The sequence below is a fragment of the Hyaena hyaena genome, unplaced genomic scaffold, assembly GCF_003009895.1.
Source record: "Hyaena hyaena isolate Hyena2069 unplaced genomic scaffold, ASM300989v1 scaffold_2338, whole genome shotgun sequence".
Classification (NCBI taxonomy): domain Eukaryota; kingdom Metazoa; phylum Chordata; class Mammalia; order Carnivora; family Hyaenidae; genus Hyaena; species Hyaena hyaena.
The window spans coordinates 36833-48951 of NW_024082974.1; the positions used below are offsets into that span (position 1 = coordinate 36833).

The 12119-nt window shown below is 51.7% G+C and overlaps 1 long non-coding RNA gene across 1 annotated transcript; it reads left to right on the forward strand.

The window, feature by feature from the left end:
* Positions 1-6570: 6570 nt before the first annotated feature.
* On the forward strand, positions 6571-8964 carry LOC120227444. Its single transcript, XR_005527258.1, has 2 exons — positions 6571-6715; positions 8508-8964. It is a non-coding gene; the product is annotated as an uncharacterized LOC120227444 (long non-coding RNA).
* Positions 8965-12119: the final 3155 nt, after the last annotated feature.

Genomic DNA, 12119 nt, shown 5'->3' on the forward strand with positions numbered 1-12119 from the left:
CACCTCCATGCCTTCGGTTGGGTAACAGGGTTTTCTTTTCATCGTTCTAGAAATGTGAGGCTGATTCTCTACCCAGCAGCCTTCTGCCACTCTCACACTACCGCTACCACGAGGAGGCATGGCTCTTCCTCAAGGTCGGTCCATGTCATGTCTCACAAACACTCTTTTGTGTCCACTGGGTCTTAGGGGCCAGGGATTGACCTCATTTTTGTATAAAACCAGTTGAAATCTGTTCTGGTTTCTTTTACAGAAATAGAGCATAAAAGTGTGTAGTATGTGACGGAAACGTAGGAATGTAAAAGGTATAACTCAGCCGTCTCTTTGTTGTGCGATGGTTTGGTATTATTTCAAATCTACTTGTTTATGACAAAGACAAAAAAGTTATTTTGATAAAAGAATGAAGCAAATTGTGTCAGGATGTCATTATCTCATCTGTTCTCAAAGATAAGAACGCAGGAGCTCAGCTGCTGAAAGCCCTCCCAGGGGGCTTATCTATTATATATATATATATATATATATATATATGAAGCAACATGTCCATGTAAAGGGACATTTTGACTACAAATATCAAGAGTTTGGGAGGGCAATCCAAGAGTGTTTGTTCTGGGAAAGGCCACACTTTGCTGATCTCAACAGTTCTCCAAAGACCTTGGGCCCATTAGCTACTGCCACAGTAAAAGCGCCTCTGTCTCCAACAGTGAGGAAAGCAAAACACCGGCCCTGGGAAGGCCATCTTCTTGCCCGGTGACACTGGATGTGACATTGGTTCCCTAGTAACCTGCTCTAGCAACGGGGACTTTGACTCCTGCAGTGGTAGCCGGAGGTCACCTGTCAGCTGGCTAAGTCACCTGCCCCTATTACCCACTCATATCAAGGTATGGCCTCAACTAAATCTGGACTTGACTCTTTCCATCTCCCTTACCTGCAACAATAGTGTGATCGATTTGGATTATGATGCGTCCAGATTAGTTTATTAAAAGACATTAACCTGGGCGCACCTGGGTGGCTCAGTTGGTTAAGCATCTGACTTAACTTTCCCTGTTACTCAATTTTCAGGCCCCGTGTCAGGCTCCGTGCTGACAGCTCAGAGCCTGGAGCCTGCCTCAGATTCTCTTTCTCCTCTCTCTCTGCCCCTCCCTCACTTGTGTTCTCACCCTCTCTCAGAAATAAATGAAAACATTTTAAAAAGACATTACCCTGCATCCTATTGGCTTAGGAAATTCCTAAGCGGGCCTGTGTTAAATACACTGCTCAGTCTCTGAGCACAATTTGCTTCCCCAAACACCCTTGCAGTGACCTCATGGGATCCTCCAGGAAGGGGCTTGGACCTGCTGTTTGAAACACCACTATGAGAGAACGGGGGTCATCAATCCTGCCTTCCCATAGCTGCTTATTCCCCAGAACGTCCTGCCAGTGTTATCTTACACCGGCCCCAGGGCCAGGGACTTACAAGAAAGGAAATCAGCCAGCCTTATCTGTCCGCAGTGGGCCCAAACACACGCGTGCACCCGGCCCACGTTGTACATGCGATGTCCCGCGTCACATCCCCTCGTGAGAACAGCAGAGAGTAGCTACGCCTGTGGAGTTTGCCAGCCGCGGGGCAAGGCGGGGGCGGGGCGACAACTCTCACTGGGGGCCCTTTCTAGTGCCTCTCAAGTATCTGGGGCTCCTCACTGTTCCAGGCTCAAGACACAAGGCCTCAAGGAAGAGCCACATCAGTGTGATGGGGGGGGAGGCCTTCCTGGGGGAGGCTACCCTGGGGAGAGAGGGTACGTTCCTGAGGCGTGGGTTTAATATGATAAAAGGGTCTTAACTCTTCTGTGTTAATATAAAACAAAACCATATGTGACTGAGAAGCTCCAGAAGGAGAAGAAAGTTGGGAAATCAGAAAAGGACGTGGGGTTCAGAGGAAAATGAAGTCACGAATCAAATCTCCAACTGGCGTGTGCTACGCTACGAAGAGAAACAGCGAACCCTCCCTCCACCACCTGCAGACGGAGACCCCGGACAGGCCCAAAGCCGGGAAGCCGGGATCTGGCCTCCTCTCCGTATCTGGTGCTCCCTGAAGGGGCTGGGCTCCAGCTTGGGCACTGCAGCAGTTGAAGAGTGGCATGGGGACAGTGGAGAAGGTCCCAGTGAAAGGAGACAGAAACTAACAGTGACCCCTTACAGCATTCGTGTCAATGTGTCTACAGTCTGACTCACTTCATGTGCTTGATGCATGAAGGCAAATGGAAGGGTTATTCTTTCTTGCCCTGTGCTTCGATGTGCTTGTGATCAGAAGGTACACGGGTCTTGTTTTATGGGGTTTCCCCTTTTTTGTGTGTCCCTGGGTGGGCATGAACCATGATTTTTTAAAAGACTTTCCCCAGCTTTTTTTCATGAGGATTCTCCTACACACAGAAAAGTTGGAAAATGTGGATTGTGCACTTTGTATACCCTCCACCAGAATCCAGGGATTAGTTTTTTGTCATAGTTGATCATGGTGTCCCTTGAAGAGAAACAAATGGACAGTCTACTAAATTCTTAGTTGAGCTATTTAAATGGAAGTATTCCTAGTTGAGCGTGCAGAAGTCTAAATTGAATCACCAAAACAGAGCCATGGCCCCTCAGTCGACTCCCAGATTTCAGCCAGCTTTTACACCCAGAACCCTTTGAATGAAGGGGATGCAAGGTCCCCTGAGGAAAGACCTCACTACACTGCCAAAAGTATATAATGTTAATCTTTCTGCCAACCTTCCCCCAAAGGGACCTATGGCCTATTACCAGGGTGACTGTGCATTAGGGAAAAGGAAATAACCAGACCTTTGGGGGGAATAGTGAACACTGCTTCTGAACTGACACTAATTCCGGCAGACCCAAAGCATTGCTGTGGCCCACCAGTCAGAGTGGGGGCTCATGAAGGTCAGGTGATTAATGAAGTGTTAGCTTAGAACTGCCTCACAGTGGGCCCACTAAGTCCCCAAACTCACCCTATGACTATTTCCCCAGTTTCAGACTATAACTGGAATAGGTATACCCACATTTGTTCCCTGACCTGTGGAGTGACAGCCATTATGGTGAGAAGGGCCAGGTGGAAACCACTAGAACATCCTATACTTGGAAAAAATAGTAATCCAGACGCAATGCCACATCCTTAGAGGGATTTCAGAGATGAGTGCCACCGTCAAGGACCTGAAACACGTAGGAAGGGTGATTCCCACTATCCCCCAATTTACTTTGCAGATTTATCCTCTGCAAACCAGATGCATCTTGGAGGATGACAGTGCCTCACTGTAAACTCACACAGGTGGGGACTCCGGTTGCAGCTACGATTTCATATGTGATTTCATTGCTTGAGCAAATTAACACGTCCCCTGGTGCCTAGTATGCAGCTATTGATCGGCCACATGTTTTTCCTCAATAACTGTAGTAAAGACCAACAGAAGGCATGTGGTTTCAGCCAGCAAGGCCAGTGATCCATTTTCATCGGCCCACCACAGGCATTTCTCAACAATCTAATCCTGTGTCCTAATTTAGTTCCCGGAACTTTTTTTAAATTTATTTTTTTAAGATTAAAAAAGTTTATTGCTATGAAAGAGAGAGAGTGAGAGCATCATGTGAGTGAGTGGGGGAGGGGCAGAGAGTGAAGGAGAGAGAGAGAGAATCTCAAGCAGGCTCCAAAGTAAGTGTCAATGCAGAGCCCGACATGGGGCTCGAACCCACGAACTGCAAGACTGTGACCCGAGCCAAAATCAAGAGTCGGATGTTCAATCGACTAAGCCACCCAGGCGCCTCTAGTTTCGTGAATCTTAATCAACCTTCCCTTCATCGAGACCTCACAAAGGACTATTACATTGATGACGATAAGCAGATTAGACCTAAAGAGACAGAGGCAGCAACTACTCCAGCCTTCAGGGCTTCCTTGAGTGTCCACTGGCCACAGCTTGAAGCTCAGTGATGTTTGCTGTTCCCTGAGGCAAAGTTTCCTTCAAAAGCATTTCTGTTTCCAGCCCATCGTTTGTGACCTAAAAGCCAACCTGCCCTCCCTAATCATAAAAGGGCCCAACAGCAAGGGAAATTATTACAGGGATCTGAGGACAAACTTTCATAATAGAAGACTAGTTTGTCCCTTTGGACCCAACAGGAGTTTAAAATGGCTTCAAGACCGAAAATGTGTGCATGTGATTGTACGTGGAGGTGCGGGGCGGCCTCCTTCCCAGGGCACACCTTCCCCCCCACATCTTCCGATGTACTGCACTCCCTCTCCCCTCCCCCACCAGTTGCTCCCAACCTCACTGCTACATAACCTAACTTGCGGGACCTGGGGGCGAGGGAATGCCCTCAGCGCCTCAAGCCACACTGTCTTCCTGAGCTCACCATTCACAGAGATCAAGCTCTGCGACGGGACGGGACTGCTGACCTAACGTAACGACAGCTGACCGTTGTGTTTGTTTAGAGACGGGTATCCTTATTATGTTGCCCAGGATGGAGGCCAGAGGCTGTTCACAGGCACAGGCCACCGCTGGTCCACGTATGAATTTTGACCTGCTCAGTTTCCGGCCTGGGCAGCTGCACCCCTCCTTGGGCCACCTGGTGGCCTCTGGCATCTGAGAGGTTAACCAAAGAGACCACACGCGACCTTACCCACACACCCCACCAGCAGAGCGCACTCCAGCCCAGAACTCCGGCGGCCAAGCGGTCCTCCTGGCCCAGCCACGGGGTAGCTGACTGCACGCTCGGCCACCAGGCCACGACAGCTATCAGTTTTAAGCACTGACGTGCCAGCAGTGCCATCAAATACACACGGTGCTCCCCCGTTAGGCCTGAAAAGCACCACATAAACCTTTGGGCCACGGGGGAAGTGAGGCCCAAGGGGCAACAGTCCCCTGCCCAAAGTCACACTGTTAGTGGGCAGTGGGCAGAGCCAGGATGTGAACCCCCAGGGTCTAACTGGAGCGGACGCTGACTATTGCTGCAGCCGCACGGCCTCCCCGCGGAACAGCGCTTTTACCTGTGCCCTCTGCAGCCGGGAACAATCCGGAAGATTACAGTTCCAGCTGAAACGATGAAAACTCACTTGCCCAAGTAAGGTCTGCTCAGGGCGATCAAGAAAATCCGACTGGGGAAGTAAGCGTCCGTGGTGTCCCAGTCTTCAGGGCCAACCAAACCAGATCAAAGCTCTGTCTCTCTCTCTCTCTCTCGCACCTATTCCCTCATCTCTCAAGCTCTCTGCGTAGATGCTGCAAGAGGCACATCTTCGCAGCTCTGCGGAAGCAGCTTCTGCCCCTGGCTGTGGATGTCCTGGGACAGGAGGGCCAGGGACCACTCGGACACCAAAAGATCTAGGGCCTGCTCCGGGGTGTGCATCTCAGGCCGAAGCCACCCACTGGTGGCAAAGCTCCAGGAGCCGCCTGACAGTTTCCCAGGGACCTAGCGGCAGGAGCCACAGAAACACAGGCGAGAGGCCACCAGTCTGCGCCATCGTTGGGGGTTAGGGAAGGGGGGGGCATGGTAGCTCCTGGCTGTAGGCGCAGCAACTCCTGGGGTGTCACATCAGGAGCCCTTTCCCCTCCTGGGAGCCCGGGCCAGACGCCACGGTCAGGTTCCTAGACGTGCGGACCCTGAAACCAGCCGCTACCGCCGGCAAAGACGCCCGGATCCGCTTGCGACAACAAACAGCATGTGCAGGATCTACACGTCCCGGGCTCCCAATCCCCGCCAACTAGCCCACCCCTGCCCTGGTGGAGCTGTCTCCAGTGCCCGGGCCTCTGTGGGTTCGGGCGGTGAGGCACCAGGCCCCTCGTCTCACTTCCGCCCACGTCTGGGAGGCACCATCTCAGGCGGCTCTGAGCCCACGCAGGACTACGTCCTGGTCCCACGAGGGAAATACCAGCACTAAAATCTGGCGTCCGAACACCATCGGCACCAGCTGGGGACCAATGTGAAGATGAAGTCTTCCAGGAACAGCACTGCCGCTGGCCTCGCACCAACTCACCCAGGAGGGAAAATGTGACCCTAGCACGGGACGCGCGAGGGACCAATCAGAAGACAAGAGATGGGGCCACTGGGGGAACCCAAAGTCCCTCGAACCCTCTGGTGGTGGCGGAAGGCAGAGAGGAGCACACGGAGTAGCAAGGTCTTCGCGACAAAGTAGAAAGGTAGCTCAAGGCCACTGTGACCCACGAGACCAAGACCAGAGTCATAAGCTCAGGAAAACGTATTAAAATGTGAATTCTCGAGCTCATGCGAGATGCGGTGCTTCAGGGTGTTAGGAAGGGGCCCAGAAATCTGCATTTTTACCAGGCTCTCCCAAGAAAGTCTTGCTGCACAGAAAGGTTTGAGAATCCGTTTCTCAGTCCTAACAGAGTTAAAGGGGGTCCCCACCACCCCGATTTCTCTAGGGCTGCTGTGTTCAGGAACCGGGAACGTCCCACCCAAGCCCCTGGGCTCCAGAAACGCTTAAGACCGGAAACCTGAGGAAGCCAAGGAAGCGGCGTCCTCCCGCACGTTGGCCGGCAAAGGAAGCCAGGTCGCGGGGCGGAAGTCTCTGGGCCTGCCGGGAAATGTAGTCCACAGGGCGGGCGCGCGCCTGCGTCCTGCGCAGCTGCGGCTGGGAGCCTGGGAGAGCCTTGTGCACAGAGATGGGGAGTTCCGAGGCGGCCAGAGGCCGTGTCCGTGCCGCCGGCCGGTCCCTCTGGGGTTTCACCTACTGGCCCCCGCCCGACCCGACCTGGTCAGTACTAGCTACTGCTCCCTGCGACCGGGCCGGGCCATCCCATGATTGTTGGAGACCGGGAGCGCCCGTCGGGGCGGCGGGACATCCTGGGCGGGAGCGTGCCAGGGCCATGCCTGCGCCCCAGGCAGCCGATTTGTGACTGGCTTTTAGACGTTCCCGCGACGTGTCCCCCTCGCCTTTCTCCTAGTGCCCGCATTGCAAACATCTCTTTATCCGTGGGCCGTGTGAGCGCGGGCTCGCTCAGGCGGGTGTGGGCAGAAGCCGTGAGTCCCGGGGTGCAGTGACGTTTCCGTGTGGAAGGGCGGATGGAGGGACAGCGGGACGGTCAGGGCCCTGGAGGACGCGGAGGAGGGTTCGGCGCGTCGGGGGAGGGCTACCGGCTGCGAGGCTGAGCGCGGTCAGGGCGGGTCCACGCCAAGGCCGCCCGGATCCTGGATGCCCTCCAGCGACGGTTCGGTGCCTAGGCGGGAGATGTGGACGCTTTCTAGGAAGGAGCCCTCGGGGGCAATAACCTTTCTTGAGTGTTTCCTCTGTGCCCCGCACGCTGCCGTTCGCTCCCATGCAGCTGGGTCGCACACAGGCAGTTTTGTGAAATCGGTGCTGATTATTTTCATGTTACAGCCGGAAGCGCTGGGTTTCAGGGTCACAAAGGGAGCAGATTATCACACCTGGGTGGTCTGTCACGAAAGCCCAGGTTACCATCAAGATCAAGCGTGATAGGGTCACAGTGTATATTTGGGAATTCTAGGTAGGAAGATCATGAGTATTCTTTGTCCTACTCCAGGGAAAGGAACAGGTACGTAAGGCATCTTGGCAAATGCAGAGAGAGGACCCATAGCATAGGGTGGGTGCTGCTGTGGAGAGACGTCTGTGACTACGTGGGTGGCCTCAGACATTGCACTAAGAAGATTTGGCTGTTTTTAGACAGGAGCGTTGCAGAAATCTGTTCATTCTAACCTTGCCACCATTTCCCTCTGGCATTTACGGGGTGACATGGGACAAGGTATTCGGTCCTCTTAAATCTACATCCTCAGTCCCCTCGTCTGTATTTAGGGCATAATACTAGTCCCACCTCCTAGCTGAGGGCCCCATGATCTAATATATGCAGGAGGCCAAGAACAGCACCTGGACTTGGCACTGTGAACGTGATCGGTGTCCTTCGTCATTAATGCAGCGCTGATGGCTGACGGCCTGCCCTATCGCAGTGTATTTTGCTCACGAGAAAGCCACCTGGCATGCCCTAGCAGAATGACGGTCATGGTGCGGGCTTAAGTCCACACACCTTGAGTGGAGAAGAATAAAGGGTTGCACATTTGCAGCCTTTGGAGGTGTGGCTCTAGCTAAGATGCCCGTGATTGGAGGCGACCAAGCGTTTCTCAGAGCTGTATGGACTTTCAGGGTGTTCACCAGTGTTGTACATATTGCTCCCCATTTCTTTTGTAGCCTGTATATATTCAGAAACACAGGACCCGTGTTAGACTGGGAGAAGGGTTACAGGCCACCAGAGATATAGGGGTTCATTTAAGATATGGGGTTCTTAGCCTTGTGCCAATGGAATTTCAAAGCCCAGCTGTCCAATAGTACTTCTGCTATTTTGTATACGGAGCACTTGAAATGTGGCTAAGATGAATGAGAAACTGATTTTTTTTAAGATTATTTTTTTAAACTGAATCTGCCACATGGGGACTTATGACCACCATAGCGGGGAGCACAATTCTAAAGGGCCCGTGGATGTTCTAGAACATTTTGTAAAATTTTCAATCGGATGTGTATGTGTGTCTTTTTCTAGGAAGCGAGTCCATGGTGTTTATCAACTTCTCAAAACTACCAAAAAGATTAGGATCTGCAGCTTTGTCGTTCTGGCAGAACATAAGCAAGTTAGGGGAGGTAAATACGGCCTCTGGGCACTGCTGCTGTTCCTTCTTTCTCATTTTGTCGTGTCCTCAGCTGTGGGCGGCTCCTCACAGATAAGTCACACACTGGAGCTCTAAACGACCCCAGACTGCTGCTACTCGTTGGAACCGTCTGACCCGGAGATTCCCCACTAAGCTGTGGAGTACATCACCGAGACATGAAACCATTTCCTCTCTCATTGTCCCTTCTTCTCTGGAAATTTCCTTGCCCTAGCCCCATGTGGGTGGTGACCCCCATACCTCTGTCTCTGGAAGGTCTCTTGCTGGAAGGGATTTCCCCTCTCATAGAACCCTGTCCTTGTGACGCCCAAATAAAGCTTGTGTGCTAGTCCCTGTCATTGTCCTGTGTCTTCCTTGATCACCCCCCACCCCCAATCCCTCTGCCCACCAAGTGTCCTTAGAAGAAAGTGGCAGGAGGAGCAGAGTTAGTAGTAGGAGATACTCCCATGGAAGTCAGTAGCTGGAGTGAGGCAAGAAAGGGGTCATGAACCAACGAATGCAGGTGGCCTCTGGAAACTGAGGAAGAGAAGGAAATGGATTCTTGCGTGAAGCCTCCGGGAGGAATACAGCCCATTAACAACTTGAGTTTAGATTTCTGAACTCCAGAAGCCTAGAGCAAAAAAATATATATTTTTTTGTTTTACGCCACTAAGTTTGTGATCATTTGTTAACAACAGCAATGGGAAAGTAACATAACTTGTATATACACATATCTATATAAATATTTCTACATTGATCCATTTGTGTCTGTTAGAATAAATATGACTTTATACCAGTGTCTCTGGCTCGAATCCATTACCACATGGGTCATTCTAGCCTTTTCCTCTTGCTTAACTATACCTTTCCTCACCAGCAGCAGCTCCCGCCATCCAGCATCCGTAGACTATACCTGTACGGCCGTGTCTGAAATGTTCATCTATACCCCCATGAGAATTTACCACCTTGAGGACAGCGCTTTGTCTTTAGCCAGTCTGCCAACTTTTATTTTTTATCCATCCCCCAACTTTTACATTTTGAGACATTTTAAACCTCGGGAGAATTTGCTTTCTGCTTGGCAAGCTTCGTGCTGTGGGTGCTGTCCCTCTCCCTGTCCCACTCGTTCCCTCTGGATTTCGGTCCCCTGCCCCTGCGGCGCTCTCCAAGAGATGCACTGCAGGGATTTAGACCTGCTTAACCTGCACCCCTAACTGGTTGCCTCACTCCTCCACCCCAGCCCGTGGCTTTCCCAGTTCTGCCTGACTCCACCCCTGGTGGCTTTGTGGGGCTCCTGTCACATCCCTCCTCCAGGCTCTCCCAGGAAATTATCCCCAGGGACACACACCTGTATAATTGTATGCAATGGTCCTGGAGAGAAAAGGCTACATGTGGAAACATTTGGAAAGGAAGGGGAGAGTATCAGGACACAAAACATGAACAGGACAGAGATTCAAGACAGGTTGGAAATCCTAGAGCAGAGTGGCACCCGGCCCCAAATTCTACCTGAAGCTCTGGGAGGGGGACATCCTGTCAGTACCCCACCCCCAACAGGAGGAGGCAAGAGGAGGCCTGAAATGCCAGCCTGGCACTTTGGAGAGGCGCTGAGATCATTTCCTTGGGTGTCCCATGGCTCGTTCATAACATGAACGAGTTCCCGTTGCGGGCCTCACAAAGACCCCATAGAGATGCCAAGGAGAGCCTTGGTCAACAAGAAGAGGCCTGGGACAGGGAAGGGGGTGGCCCAAGATGGACAAGTCTCCTTGTTGGGAGCCACACCAGCAAGCACAGACACCAGAATCAGATGCTGGTATGTGCTCACAACCAGCCAGGCTCAGCAATCCAGCAGCCAACATTGAAACACCAAGGAAGATACGAGAGCAAAGGGAACGGTTCCGTCCTTTTTCCGCAATCACCTTGTGTAAGCATCTGTATCTTGGGGAGAGAGAAGAGGATGAGTAAGAGGGAGAGGATGGGGGGAAGAGAAGGGGGAAACAAAGAGGAAGAGCAAGGTGGAGAGTAGGAGAGGCAGAGGAGTAAAGACGTCTTCTTGAAGACTTCAGTGCTGATGGACATTGTGCATCACGCATACCAGGATATAACATGGTGTAGCGTTTCCCAGACATACTGGTCAAGGGAGTACTTTGCTTCCAGAACGGTTACTCATATCTCCTAGATCCAGTACTCCCTGAAAGAGTTTGGGAAATCTGGCTCTAGAAAGAGGCGAGCAGAATATCTGGGCCTAGGGCACAGATAGGAGGTGACAGAGGTCCCTAGCAGATAGGCAGTGAGACGTTAAAGATACCTTCCCCATCTCAAGTTTGCTTTGAGTGCTCCTGGGCTGGTCATGGTTGGAATCCCTTCTTGGGTTTTGTCTTTGAGGGTAGTGCCCCATTTAAGCAAGGTTCTTTCCAATTTCCCTTAGCATGTCTTACTGTAAGCAGGGATTGTACTGGATCTCTTTGGAAGGGAGCAACTCTTTTCAAGTTCATCCAGAGGGCAAGCAGCTGGGGTCCTCTGAGCCACTTGGACTCCCCAGTCACTTACACGAGGCTCCAAAACTGCAGCCTGAAGTTACGATAGCTCTTAGGCACTTTGCCAGTAGTCAATAACTGGTGGTAGTGGAGACGGAAAAACAGCAACGAACAATGCAGTTGGACATTGTACTGTGAAACCTAAGCTGAACCGTGACAAAGATGCATCTCGGGGCTCCCATCAAAGCTGAAGAGAGCCGCTGTGGCCACCTGTGACTGTGCTGGTGATCAAATGGAGTCACCACCGAGCACAGCATTTCTGAGACACTGGGGGGTTGGGGGGGGGCAAGAAGCACACAGTGTGAGGATGCCAGGCCAGGTGTGGTAGTGGATGATCAGAGGAGGAGCAGCCTAAGGGGCGGCCCATTAACACGGACAGGTTCATCACAGGGACATAAATGCAGTTCCAGCTGCCACAGGAGATCGAGACAGGAGGTTCCTTGCACTCTGCACGCTGAGGAACCCCTCACACAGGACAGCAGATGTTACAACCTGGGCCCCTCTAGACTGGACGACAAGAACAGAGCTGCTGACGTCCACAGCCCAAGCAAGATCCTTATGAGCTCCCAGGGAGAGATGGGTGCCCACGTGCCCAGCGGCGCATGTCTGTAGGCAGAGCAGAGTACAAAAGTCTGTCTCTCTTTTCCCTTGGGAGAAGATTTTCATGTCTACAAAGCAAATGTTCCTCAGACAGCTGGAAACGTAACCACAAAAATTTTCAGGGATGGGGGCTCCTAAAACCAGATTTCAATTAGAAATGCTCATTGGTTAAACAGTTCATGCAGGATCAGCTTTAGAGAAGAGATGTAATCACAGTTTGTTGAAAACTTTACACAAACAGTGGATAGAATATTGATATATTTAGGGAGCAGACAATGTCAAAAAATTATGACACTGACACATAGCTTGATTCTCGCCTTTCAAAACCAGGTCTCACATCTACAGCCATGAGGCTACTTACTGCAATCGCCCATGATTCTC